The sequence below is a fragment of the Malus domestica genome, chromosome 11, assembly GCF_042453785.1.
Source record: "Malus domestica chromosome 11, GDT2T_hap1".
NCBI classification, from domain to species: Eukaryota; Viridiplantae; Streptophyta; class Magnoliopsida; order Rosales; family Rosaceae; genus Malus; species Malus domestica.
This window is the reverse complement of record NC_091671.1, coordinates 33,992,082-34,006,618: the sequence shown is the minus strand read 5'-3', so window position 1 is coordinate 34,006,618 and position 14,537 is coordinate 33,992,082. Positions and strand designations below refer to the sequence as shown.

At 41.1% G+C, this 14,537-nt stretch overlaps 2 long non-coding RNA genes across 2 annotated transcripts; both read right to left on the bottom strand.

The window, feature by feature from the left end:
• Nucleotides 1–2,119: 2,119 nt before the first annotated feature.
• Nucleotides 2,120–4,991, bottom strand: LOC103448671 (uncharacterized). The gene is made up of 2 exons (XR_011573275.1): nt 4,752–4,991; nt 2,120–2,992 (listed from the first exon to the last, which is right to left on the bottom strand). It is a non-coding gene; the product is annotated as an uncharacterized lncRNA (long non-coding RNA).
• A 6,269-nt stretch (nt 4,992–11,260) lies between these two features.
• On the bottom strand, nt 11,261–12,407 carry LOC139189128 (uncharacterized). Its single transcript, XR_011572678.1, has 4 exons — nt 12,203–12,407; nt 12,022–12,119; nt 11,841–11,938; nt 11,261–11,665 (listed from the first exon to the last, which is right to left on the bottom strand). It is a non-coding gene; the product is annotated as an uncharacterized lncRNA (long non-coding RNA).
• Between the last annotated feature and the right edge of the window lie 2,130 nt (nt 12,408–14,537).

Here is a 14,537-nt window from a genome sequence, read left to right as displayed (position 1 = left end):
TTCCTGGAATTGGCGTGCGCTGCACGTAATCACAAACTTCTAAGAGAGTGCAATATCTACTTCTAGATATCATCTAAGATTCTCTTAGCTCAGAACAAAGATTCTATCCTAAAAAAGCTCTCTCTCACACAATATAAATACACTCATTTTGGATTCATATCTGGTAACGCAATCTAAACACTTCAATTCTCTTGTCCACTGCTTGAGTCTAAAACTATTCACTAACTTGACCGTCAGAGAGCCTTTAGCTGACACCCCATCCCCCGATCTCAAGCTTGCTCATGGTTGTTTACTATTTTACAGATTGCTCGATGTTTGTGCACTACCACCACTCACGGTGGTGCGAATTTGGTTCCAACATGTGCCAAATTTCATTTAGCCCCAAATGAACCTCAATTTCCTAACCCATACTACAGATCCAAGCCTCAAGACTTTCTTTTGCCATCAATTTACCAGTTTTCAATTGAGAAGGCTGACCGAATTCCTGTGCCCATTGCCCACCCTAGAGCGAATCGCTGCTTATTCAGTTGAAGGTGCGCGAAAAGCATTTGAGTTCGGCCCGAAGTTTTGCCCTGCCTCCTTCTATGGTTCTGGATTCATGTCCTACTTTGCCGAAGTTGGAACTATGTTCTTGCTGATTTCTGGGCGGTGGATATAGTGAGGTTTGGTTGCTTCTTTTGGCTTGCAAGTTAGTTGGTGATAATTGTCAGTTTTGCTTTGGGTTTTATGATGCTATTGGTATGTGGTTTGCCATAGATTTTTTTTTGGGGCAATTGAAGGTTTGTATGTGGTACGATGTATGGATGGATAATTTTATGGTGTGGAATTGACAATGTAGGTTGTCGGCTACTTCTGATTTCGGGTAGCTGGGACAAGTCATCCCTCATCTAGGCTTCTAAATTTCTCTTTATTAGCCACTTTTGGGTCTCTACTGTTTGAGACCTTGTGGATAGTCTTTTTTTCTGGGTAAAACTCTTTTATGTTATTTCTTTTATGTACTCTTTGTAATTGCTGTAGAGAAGAATCATTACTCATGCTTTGTTTGTATAAGTGGCTCTTCTTTTTGTATTCCAACCATTCGAGGACTGCATATGTTGTATTTTGTCCTGTTTGGACTTTCTTTTATAAACGTTCTCTACCACTTGACAAAAAAAAAAAATAAAAATAATAGTACCAATACCATCGTTCGAGTCATTTTGAGGGAGGCAGATTCTCTGTCCTTTTACTTTCCGTACCCTCCTGTTTTATATGATCACGATTAAGTAATGTCAACATTTTATATATATATATATTTATAGAGATAATAAGACAAAAATGAATAGTAATATAAAATGTTGACGTGGCTTAACCATGACCACACAAACAAGAGGGCACGGGAAGTGGGAGGGCAGAGAATCTGCCTCCCATTTTGAGTAGTCTCATGGGTCATTTCGACGGAGATGGATTGTCTGCCCTCCTTTCTCCATACCCTCCTCATACCCTCCTGTTTTGTGCGGTTACGGTTAAGCCACGTCAACATTTGCTTTTTGTCTTATTATTTTTATATAAAAATTAATATAAAATGTTGATGTGGCTTAACCGTGACCGCACAAAACAGGAGGGCATGGGGAGAGTATGGAAAGAGGAGGGCAGACAATCCTTCTCCCATTTCGACCCACTTGTAAGTTGTAACACAACACCAATTTTGAACCTTAACCATACGATCAAGTTGGACAACTACAAAACCAGCCCGCACATAACTCCCTTATTGTCAACCACTTAGTATATAAGCTTAACTGGTTGATTACGCGCTTATTGAAGATATATTTAGTTTCTACGCCCGGTTTGATTTAGCAAGTTTGGTTAAAATTACTTTTTTAAAATGACTAAAAATGATTACAGATCACCAAAAGTGTTTTTAACCATCTTTTAAAGTGATTACATATTAAAAAAGAGCCACTGTAGTGCCTTATACAAGACACGCTATGTTCTTCTAATGAAACTGTATTTATTGAAAGCGCTTTCTAGCAAAAGTGCTTTTTATTAAAGTACTTCCAAAGAGCTCTTAGATGTTTTGGGCCTGGCCCCCTAGACGCACCCAAAAAACAAAAAGGCTATATCCTGCATAATACTAGCAAAATACAAAATCTCTACCAGCATATGGTGTATATATTCTGTATGATGGTAATTTCTTACAACTGTACAAGAGTGAAGCTATATAAAGAATATGCTCAGAACAAGAGAAGGCACAGCATAAAACAGCAGAAAAGAAAGATGGTTACTCTATTGAGAGATCTGTCCAGCTCTACTTCCTGCCTTCTCATCCTATGACTACTTTGGGTGTACGAATTCGGATACGGGTAAGTAAACAAATTAGTGTTTGAGCTCCCAAACATCCTTTCAAACACAAACTCTCCAACCATTCCAATCGTTGGATTGGATAAATTTGTCAACGCTGTACCCCCGAGATATGCTGGTTCTGAGTTTGTAGCATAACCACCATAAGCGGGGTAGTACTGATCGTGAACAGACTCTGAATGCCTTTGCAAAAAATTTGGATGAAGTTGCTGTCTTGGCACTGATGTGGCAGTTGTAGCAGTAATCGAAGTGTTCAACATCGGTGGGGGTCTATGTGGTACGACCAGATCCAACTGAGGTTTCTTTCCATCAGAATCTGTAGAGGATAAGCCCCGACCATAGAGGGGAACCACTGAAGAAGGGGTGATGTTAGCCTTACAGACAGGACAAGTCTGCTGCGGGTGGGATTGTTCATCAGAGGCGGTTGGGACCTGAAGCCACTTGTAAATGCACGGCCAGCAGTACAGGTGACCGCAGAGAGTCACCACAGGTTCATGTGCTGAATCTAAGCATATGTTGCATTCAAAGCTGCCAGTGTCGTTGTCCGAGACTGTAGTTGGGGATGAGATTGAATTCCACTTCTTGACTGAAACATCTCCAACGGAAACAAAGTGTGTCTCAGGCTCATACAAGTTCTGTTCCATAGCGATATGTTCTGTTACAAAAGGTTTTGTTTATTAGTAAGCATAAACTGCCATTACACACCAGTAAAACAAAACAATTCAAGTGCGTGCGAATGTTTGCGCATTTGACAGAAAGAAGTGAGATTCCGTTAATAAATACTACAAGCAAGGAAATTCGATAGTACAAAAAGAAACTGTCCCTAAATCTTACGACCTCGACTAAAAGCTTTTATAATCAATCTCAACAATGCCACTGACAACTTCCTCAACCCGATTTCTATCTAAATAGACACTAAGCATCTATAAAAACCACAAATGAATCAAACAAAGGAACCAATAGAAAATATGGTATAGTTAACTTTAAGGTAACAAAGACGAAGATACAGAAATATCAATTAGCACTGGCCCCGTATTTTTTAATTGGAGAACGAAAAGAACAAGGGTTTTAAACCCACTAATCATGTATAAGAAGAATATAAATGGCCTCTACCTATCTTAATCCTAAACAATTGGAAAGATGAGTATGACTAACATGCCAGCATCATGTTTTCCCCTCTTTTTTATCTCTCACCTCCAAAACAACTCTATGTTAAGACAACAATGTTTAATTTCGGTTTCTTGACGATTCAGTAAATAAATAAAATAACTCTCAAGAATAGATCTCAAGAACCCCAGAGGATTACAAGATTAAAGATTTCAGTAATCCAGGTTCCAAAACCTACAGATCTTGATTCAAGACTTCAAATCAAGCCAAAAGTATCCACACAAAAAAAATGTTTTGGAAGAAGAAACAATGTTGCAAGAGTGGACTATGAAATTATGAGGGATTTACGATCACAAAATTAATTAGAAATCGCATATGCCAAATCAAAGCGAAAAGAATAGCAAAAACTTTCTTTTTTCCACAAACGATACCGGGGAGGGGGGAATTGAAGTCGGGACCTTGGGTGCAAGGTGAAGGCTTCTAAGATTGCAAGCATAGGAAAACTCAAAAGCTTAGTCTCCAAAACAGAACAGGTTTATATTTATTCAGAGGGAATTCTAGAGGACAATTTAATTTCAAGAGAACAAATTAGAACCATGAGGATGCCTAATCATTTGTGAAGATGATCAATGGCCTTCATAAGAACTATAGTGTAAGATGCTCAATTTTTCGGATTCTGGGCAGCAAAATTAAGCCTAACAAAAAATTTACATATTCCTTCAAGGAAAATTCCCAGTTCTTTGTAATATTGATCAATCAACCCACTAACAGCTAATGTTTAGCAATTGAAACATGTTTTTATATAGGAAGTAAATCAGTTGAAACCGAAAAATCGCCAGTGGGAGAATTACAAACAAGGTTTTCCCTACATGAACAGAGACAATGGCAGAAATTGCCACCACCAATCACTTCCATTAATAAATTTCCTCTATGGAAAATCACATTCAAAGATATACACTTTAGGTTCCAGAAACAACTTCTCCCAAGCAAACAGAACTCAGAAGATGGGGAAAAAATAAAACAAAAACTCCTAATTATCCAGGACTACATGAAACGGTTATATTTTCAAGGGATTAGAAATCTCAGACATAATAAAATCACATTAAAACATGGCAATTGAAACCCCAACACAGAAAAAAGGAGGCGAAAAGGAACCAACCCATCATTGTTCTAAAAGTGAAAGCAAAATTAAAGAGAAACCCATCAAATAAAACCAACAAATTCAAGAACTTTCACAGACAAAGTCCAGAAACAAATAATATGAAAAAGAAAATTAAGAGAGAGGGAGAGGGAGAGATAATGCATACCGAGGAAGAGAAAAAGCTGGAAGGGATCGAGGTGGCTATCAAAAACAAGCTCCGAATCTTACAGGTTAAGAAAGAGAGAAGAGAAGAGAGAGAGAGAGAGGTGGTGGGTTTGATTGTTGGCGACAGAGAGAAGAGGTGGAATGGTTGAGAGCGAAAGGATGGAGGTGAAGGTTGTATAAATACAAAACAAGAAAGAGATCTTTGAGTATTGTATTTTGGTGTAAAGTTGTTTTCGGTCTCAAGTGTCATGCAAGATGTGAATATATATTTACAACGAGTTCAACCGCGTCGGGTCTTCAATGAATCAACGTATGAATGGAGTTATTATGGTGGTTCAATTCAACGCCATGACCCCATTTTTTACTTTACCCCTCTTTTATTTTCTTTGTTTGCTTGGACGAATTTTTGTATGTATTCGGAGTACAAGATGATATACACTTACGTGACATAAACATATTGTTATGGTAATGTTCTGTAGCGTTGAAATAAGAGAAATGTTAAGAGACTCTAAAAAAAGTGGGTCTCTTCATAAATTCTCTGTCACCTCATATTTTTTGCACAACATTTTATAATGTTGACATGTGAATTAACGTAAACAGTGAGGTCATAGAGAGTCTGTGGAGAGTCTCCTTAGCATTCACATGCCCTTGGTTTGTTGGCAAGGGACGCCATTTGCGATGTACGTGTGTCATATAAGTTGTTCTTTGCTTTCTCATTGTCCTTCCACTTTATTATTACACATGGTGTATCGCTTGTCTTCTAATAGAGGATAAATTTTTCAGTGTGCCATAAACACATTCTGGTACATTGAGTGTAATAATATAATTGGTTGAAACTTTTTTCAATTTTCAATCAACTGTATTATTACACTCGGTATACTGAGCCATATTTATTGCACCATGCAAAATATCTCCTAATACAGTAAAAAACCTGAGTTTGATTGAGGTTAGAGGATTAGGATCCTCTCCTGAGCTAAGGGTGAGGATCCTCATGAGCAAACCTATGGGGCCGTTGAAATTTTATCCAATGGTTACAAACAAGGAGCCCCTCTAAAAGTTATAATAATTGTAACCGTTGTATAAAATTTCAACGGTCTGATGGGCTTGCTCATGAGGATCCTCACCCTTAGCTCAGGAGAGGATCCTGATCCGAGATTAGAAATGAGTTTTCTTGCCACGTGTGAAGTGTGATTGATGCGGCAAGAAGGTAAATTAGAACGAGCTTAAAGTGTTTAAGCTTATAAGATCTAAAATTCTTTGTGTAAAAAGTAAACCACTTATTTTTTGGTAACCTTATAAAATCAGTTTCTTAGCTCTTTTTTTTTTTTTTTTTTTGTCAATATATTAGCTCAGTTTTAATTGGTCTTGTCACAATCACTTTTTGTGTATTTGATTAAAGATCTTGAATATAGTCTATACAAATCTCTAAATTTATTTTTTAAGGATGAAAAATACTCCATCCACATTAACAAGACAATGTTTTATTTTTAAATTATTGTAATTTACGAGAAAAGAGTTTCACACTCAAATGTTTAGGAGGTCGCTTTTCTTGAACTGAATTATCTGTTATGAACTGGATCATTAAATTGGATTAGAACAAAATATGATCCACGTACCTCCTTACGTTCATAGCTACATCACATGCACCAATAAATTCACATTTAGGTCAAAAATCTGTGCAGCCTTGCTATTGGTGTTTGGCAACGGCCAGCAACAACAAAGGAACCTTCCTGGTTCCTAGCTATGAATTTAGAAGAATCAACTAGAAACTACGACTAAACCAGTGAAAACGAAACCTCATTTTCTTGACCAAAGAAAAATATTTGGCAGGTAAGTAAGCAAAAGCTGATTAGGGTTTTCATTGGTTATAACTAAGCAAGGGAAAAATTGAAGTTGATGAAGATTCAGGGAGTCGATGGAGATTTTACTTTTGGACATTGACCATCCAGAAGAATGCGACTTGCTAAGTAATTATATTTTAATGATAAAAATAGGGTTGGATGTTGGAGGTTATGCTGACTAGACCGTTACCTGCAACCGTCTTTATCTTTAATTAGTCATTTTAACAAATAAATAAATAAATTAACTCTAATTAGTCTTAGGTAGTTTCTATACATGCCAGGTGGAATTAGCTGCTGATTAATTATCAGCGGCCTGATTATTTTGAGACTCAAGAAATGAGTAGTTGCCCTACCAGTAGCAGACCAGTGTGTTTTGAATTGATAAGTTGACAGGTTGGACTGCACATCTTAAATAAAAAATAACATGAAATAAGCACGTTAATTAATACTTAAGTAATAATCTAATTATAAAAAACCACGTCATATGGTCTGTTTGTACCATACTTGACCAATCCCGAAACTACCGAGCACCGGCCAACGCTATACTGTCAAGGACCCAGAAGAGTTCCCCTCCGACCAGGAGGCCAATCACTACTCGACACGTGTCAAGATTAGAAGCCAATCAGAGCGCAACACGTGTCAACATCAAGAACCAATCATAACATGACACATGTCAATGTGACAAAGCTACAAGTTTTTCTATAAATAGGGGTCATTCCCCCACAATATGGCCTAATGCCATTTTGTGTTAAATCATTCACAAGAACTCACTAAATTGAGAGCTTGATCCTTTGTACTTGTGTAAGCCCTTCACTACTAATAAGAACTCCTCTACTCCGTGGACGTAGCCAATCTGGGTGAACCACGTACATCCTGTGTTTGCTTCTCTGTCTCTATTCATTTACGTACTTATCCTCACTAGTGACTGAAGCAACCAAGCAACCAAGCGAAGGTCACAAAACCTGAGACTTTCTGTTGTACCAAAGTCTTCGCTGATTTTGTGCATCAACATTTGGCGCCGTCTGTGGGAAACGACACTTATTCCTACTCTCTTCAGCTGTGTCAAGCTGGTTTCTATCATTCGTACACTTTCTTTTGATCAGGCATCCCTCTCCAGCATGGGAAGCGAAGGAAGCCACAGCACACAGAATGACACCCCCCTTGCACATAGTGCGAAACAACGAAAGAAGGAAGGAAAACGAGTTCTTCTTCAAGCTAAAGTCGATGAGTTGGAAGCTCAGAACAACAAGATAGCAATGAGGAATGAGGTCCTCCAGGAGCAATATGAGAAGCTCTTCGAGACACTCCACGAAGCTAGGCAAGCTCAGACACGCGAGCTTGTTGCCCCCGTGGAAGTCAACCATCAACTGGGTGCCCTCCAACATGGAGGGTCACATGCATTCGACATAGATATCCCTGATAGGGAACAGATTACCCCTCGACTTGATAATCAACATGAGGCTTCTCTTAACCCAGTTGCTTCGACCCGAACCATGAGAAGTGGAGGGAGACACCTCTTTGCTGAAGGGGCAGAAGGATCGAAAGCCGTCTTTCGCGATTGTCGGGATTTCCTAAAGCAACGTCGAGAGAATTCCATCCATATAAGCTCAAAGATCAATGACCCAAGGATTTCTGAGAGACTCGGTCCCCTGCCACGGCCCGAGCCGGCCACCAATTTGGGGAAGGGGCAACAAGTCCTAGAGAGACATGAGGGTACAGGGGACTCAGAGGTGTTCCGACAGACATACCCTGGAAGCCAGTACAGCGAGTCCAGGGAAAAATCACATGCCCTTGATCAAACCTTCCTAATTCCAAGAGGAGATGGAGATTTACGAAGGAAAGCTCCAGTGGCACATAACTCCGCTCAGGACCCCCTTGTCCTACAACTTCTTGAGGAAGTAAACAAGTTGAAGGCTGAACGTCAGGCTGAAATACCTGACTGGAACCAACCCAGGCCTGGCCCTCTTACAAGGAGGATCCTCAACACCCCCCTTCAAGCAAAGACAAAGCAAAAGCTTGGCTTGCAACTTTATACTGGAAAAGAGGACCCGATTGAGCACCTTAACCTCTTTGAGTCCACCATGGCATACCGGATGCACACCGACGAAGAGCGATGTCTTCTCTTCCCCTCTACCCTCTTTAGTGGAGCTCTAAATTGGTATTGTCGTCTTACACCTGAGACGGTAGACTCATTTGAGGAATTGAGGAAACTATTTGTTTCCCAACACATTTTCCAAACCGATCGCTTGCACTCTGCAGATGACTTGTACACTATCCGCCAGAAGCCAGACGAGTCATTACGTATGTATGTTGGCCGCTTCAGCCATGAATACTCCCGGTGTGCCGAGGCAGACGACAAGACTGCCCTCAAAGCCTTCACGGCAGGCCTACGTGATTGTTTCTTTAAATACATGATCAATGCCAATACTTGGAAGACTTACTCTGAGGTGATGGCGCAGGCTTATAACCATGCCTCCGCCGAGGCAAAGACATATCAGGAGAAACCCCCTACAACCATCCTTTATCAACAAGTGGGAGGTGGAAGCCAGACTCACCTAAATGAGAAGACCTCGACTTTCCAAACAGCAGTGGCACCTCCCCATGCCTTGCATAATGCTTCACCGAATCAACAGACATATCAATTTCAAGGCAAGAGGAAGGATTTCCATCCTCACCACTCTCATTTCAGTAAAAAGAGTAAGGGACACTATCCCGATAACCAAGGGTATCGCCACAATAGCGCTCGTCCCCAGGCAGTCAATGCAGTGGGTCAAACCCGCGTCAAGGGTATCACCACAATAGCGAGGTTTTAGCCTGCCATACTTAAGGTGTCTTACGCCTGCCGAGGCGGAAATCGTCCTTCGGGAAATACATGAGGGAGTCTGTGGAGATCATGCTGGATCTCGGTCCCTAGCACACAAGACTTTTCGCCAAGGATATTACTGGCCAATACTCCACCAGGATGCCATCAAAGTATCCCGCTCATGTGACAAATGTCAACGATATGCAACTATTCCTCATTCCCCTCCAGAGCCTCTTACTCCTATGATCAGCCCTTGGCCCTTCGCCCAGTGGGGACTTGATTTGATCAGCCCAATGCCGGCAGGGAAGGGCAAAGTCTGTTACGCAGTCGTTGCAGTGGACTACTTCACAAAGTGGGCCGAAGTAGAACCCTTGGCAACCATTACTGAGGCAAAGATAGAAGACTTCGTGTGGAAGAACATCCTTTGTAGATTCGGCATTCCCAATGCGATAGTCACTGACAATGGGCGACAGTTTGACAACAAGAAGTTCAGGTTGTTCTGCTCTAAGTTCAACATCAACTTATGCTTTGCCTCTCCAGCTCATCCCCAGTCTAATGACAAGTTGAGGCCATCAACAAAATAATCAAGCGCACTTTGAAAACCAGCTTGGACAAAGCTAAAGGCTGTTGGCCAGAATTTGTACCCCAAGTTCTTTGGTCATATCGCACTTCATATCGGACTTCAACAGGAGAAACTCCATTCTCACTTGCCTTTGGCACAGAGGCGGTTGTCCCTGTTGAGCTCGAGCAAGCAACATTCCGAGTCCAGAACTACATTCAAAGTGAAAATGACAAACAACTCACCCTCAACTTGGATTTAGTCGAGGAACACAGAAACCAAGCTCACTTGAGGAATGTCGCCTACAAGCAGCGCATCTCCAACTATTATGACTCTAGGGTCAAGCCTCGTTCTTTCAAAATAGGAGACTGGGTCTTAAAGAAAAGATTACTCTGCGACAGAGTCCCGAGTGAAGGCACACTTAGTCCAAACTGGGATGGACCGTATGAAGTCATTGGCATCAGTCGCCCTGGCTCTTACACACTTAGAAGCTCTGATGGCAAGACCCTTGGCCATCCATGGAACGCTGATCACTTGAAGTACTACTACAAATAGACTCACGATGTACAAGTGTTGAGCTATAGCCGTTCGGCATCCTATGTAATGAAGGCCATTTGGCAATGAATTCAATAAAGAGGTAATTTAGCCAACTCAACCCTCACTCTTTTACATTCATAGCAAGCGATGCCAGAACCCTTCTCAATCAGAAAGCAATCCGTCTTCCACAGTCACTACAAAACAAGCAAATGAAGACCGTGTCAAGCGCCAAAAAAAAAAAAAAAAAAAAAAAAAAACAGCTTCATCCAAAAAACTTCACCCGAAAAGCTTCACCTCCAAAGCTTCACCCACAAAGCTTCACCTAAAAAGCTTCACCCAAAAAGCTTCACCCGAAAAGCTTCACCTCCAAAGCTTCACCCACAAAGCTTCACCTAAAAAGCTTCACCCACAAAGCTTCACCCAAAAAGCTTCACCCGAAAAGCTTCACCTCCAAAGCTTCACCCACAAAGCTTCACCTAAAAAGCTTCACCCACAAAGCTTCACCTAAAAAGCTTCACCCAACAAGCTTCACCCGAAAAGCTTCACCTCCAAAGCTTCACCCACAAAGCTTCACCTAAAAAGCTTCACCCACAAAGCTTCACCATCAAAGCTTCACCTAGAAAGCTTCAACACCAAAGCTTCACCTACAAAGCTTCAACACAAAACCTTGCTCCAAATAAACAAATTTTGTTCACAAAACCCAAGATGCCCTTGAACTTGTACAAAAACACTTGGGTAAACATAAACATTTTTTGTTTTACACCCACAAGGGCCCAAAAATTTCCTTCTTATTTATTCACTTATATATGTTCCCAAACATATTATAATAGATCCAACAACAAGCCAAAGTCCCAAGTTTCATAATGGACAAAAGTACAAGCAATTCATCAATAATGAAGGTGCTACAAAAATTGGAATCTGCCCCAAAATAGAAATCCAACCCAAGAGACTTTTTCTCTCTCTCCCTCTTCCGCCTCCTTTCATCTATCAAATTTCTGCAACCTCTGCTCTTCTCCAATGGAGCTGAATTTTGGACACCCTATAGTTCTTGAGCATATGAACAACTTTCAAGAAGGAACCATTTCTGTTTGAGCGACGGAAATTAAAGTGTTGAAGCTCCAAACATGATAGTCGGCTTCTTGCAGATTTCGAAGCTGTTGTGATGTTTCGAAGATCTGGAAATATTTAACCGTTAGTTCATCCTGAATTTTTGATATGTTATGAAAGAGTCGATGAGGAACAACTTCAATGAAGAAAGCATACCGATCTGAACAAGAGAAAATGGAGTTTCGAAGCTCACAACAAATCTGACGGGTTGACAGAAAAATAATAACCAGTCATTCATCATACCTGGATTTCTGGAGTTATACTGCTCCGAGGGATCTCAAATTTGGATATGTTGTATTTCACGAGCTGAGGAACAACTTCAATGAAGAAAGCATACCGATCTGAACAAGAGAAAATGGAGTTTCGAAGCTCACAACAAATCTGACGGGTTGACAGAAAAATAATAACCAGTCATTCATCATACCTGGATTTCTGGAGTCATACTGCTCCGAGGGATCTCAAATTTGGATATGTTGTAGTTCACAAGCTGAGGAACAACTTCAATGAAGAAAGCATGCTGATCTGAGCAAGAGAAAATAGAGTTTCAAAGCTCACAACAAATCTGACGGGTTGACAGACAAATGATAAACAGTCACTCATCATACCTGGATTTCTGGAGTTATACTGCTCCGAGGGACCTCAAATTTGGATATGTTGTAGTTCACAAGTTAAGGAACAACTTCGATGAAGAAAGTATGTTGATATGAACAAGAGAAAATGGAGTTTCGAAGCTCACAACAAGTCTGACGGATTAACAGAACATTGATGAACAGTTACTCATCATACTTGAATTTCTGAAGTTGTACTACTCCGATGGATCTCAAATTTGGATATGTTGTAGTTCACAAGATAAGGAAAAACTTTCATGAAGACGACTTTGCAATCTGAGCTATAGAGAATGGTGTTATCTTGCATCCACTCAGGCTGATTAGTGGAAACGAAAAGCAATTCCACCAAAGAAAAGATGAAAAAGAGAGAAAAGCTACTAATTGCACTTGATCTTGTCTAGTCAATAGCATGCAGCATCAAACACACAAAAGTTGGAAATATTTTTAGATAAAGCATATACGAATGTGTGACATCGAAACAAGGATTCGTTACTTTGACAAATTAGTAACACGCGAGACACCTCATTCGGCAACTCTCTTCGCCTGAAGACTTGGGGGACTCCCACCATATGCTACTGCACCTTGATACTCGGCAGTCTCACAACCACTCAGTGACTTGGATTTTTCAAGTCTCCAACCGAGAAGTTTCCTCACTCGGGAAATTAAGGGAACACTACCTCAAACTACATGCTTCACTCACAAAGCTTCAACAATACAGGTTTCAACAAAAGCAAAAATTCAAAGAACTTTATGAAGAAGGCTTTGGTGTATTTAACACAATATGTTGAAATGAAGCAAAGCTTATTTATTAATATTTTCGATAAGCCACAAATATGTACATATACATGAGTCAAAATAAACAAACAAAAGGGAGCCTTCACAAAGGTTGCTTAGGGGAAGTCTCAGCAGTCGGTAGAGCCCCAGAAAGAGAAAGCACCGGAGGGTGGTTATCCGGAGCCTCAGTACTTGACAAAACCCCAGAAGGAGGAGGCATTGGAGGTTCATCATTTGAAGCTTCATTACCAGGTACAACCCTAGAGGACGAAGGCAATAAATGCCTTTGGAACAAACCCACAAACCGCTGATGATCAAGTAAAACCTTACCATCAGATTCCTTCATCTGGTCAAGCTTCCTCTTCATGTTTGTAGCATAGTCATGGGCGAGCCGGTGCAACTGCTTATTCTCATGCTTGAGCCCTCTAATCTCCTGTTTGAGACTCATCACTTCAGCAGCCAATGATTCAACTTGGCGGGTTCTAGCAAATAGGCGTTGGGCCATATTAGACACAGAACCTGCACACTGAACACTAAGAGCCAGAGAGTCCTTAACAGCCAACTCATCAGACCGTTTGGAAAGTAGTCTATTATCTTTGGGAGTGAGAAGGTTCCTGGCCACCACTGCAGCGGTCATATCATTCTTCATCACAGAATCCCCAACGGTAAGAGGACCAGTAGGGGATATGAAGGATGGGCGCCATATGTTGTTTGGAGAAGGCGTGGCTGTCTCTTCTCCAAGGTTCAAGTCAAAACGACGGTCGGAGGGTCCAGACATTTTCAAATGTGTTGAAGAAGGAAGAGGTCAGACAAATCAAGATCTTAGAAGTGCAAGAAATGAGCTTCTACTGGTAGAGATTCAAGTGTGCTGTGGAACTTAATGCCAGCCTCTATAAAAATCTGCACTCGACGGAGCTTCAGAAATCGAAGAGGCGTTTGCTTTCTCAAAAGCTGGGCTGCTCAGAGACCACGAGGGCCGATCTCAGAAATCGAAGAGGCGTTTGCTTTCTCAAAAGCTGGGCTGCTCAGAGACCACGAGGGCCGATCTCAGAAATCGAAGAAGCACCTGCTTTTTCAGCCTCGTCAGCACCTGTCACATGCACACTCAGCTTTGCGGAAATTACGGGCAATCTGTCGAAGATTTCTGGTGAAGTAGAAAGCACGTGAATCTTACTGTTCAATCACCGCTCTCCATATGCACCATCAACTCCTCGGGTACCACATATAACTTTGTCAAAGATCTCTGACAAAGTTTAGGCACGAGAATTTCGAAGTTCCAGCTACCCTACTATTACCCATAAGGGTAAAGGAACAGCACCACTGCTTGACAACTGGAAAGTCCCTATGTATGTCGACCTCCGGGTTTTGCGGCAAGACAGGTTGGCAAGAACGTCCAACCTTTACTCACATTCGAGAAAAGACTCCCAACATAATTACTTTCTAAAAAACCGGAGTAGCACCGCTTTCCGAATCTCGAGAGTCAGATCCTCGACGGGATTGCTTGTTCGAAAACCGAAGAGGCACAACTCTCAGAACTTCGAGAGCCAGATTTCCTTAG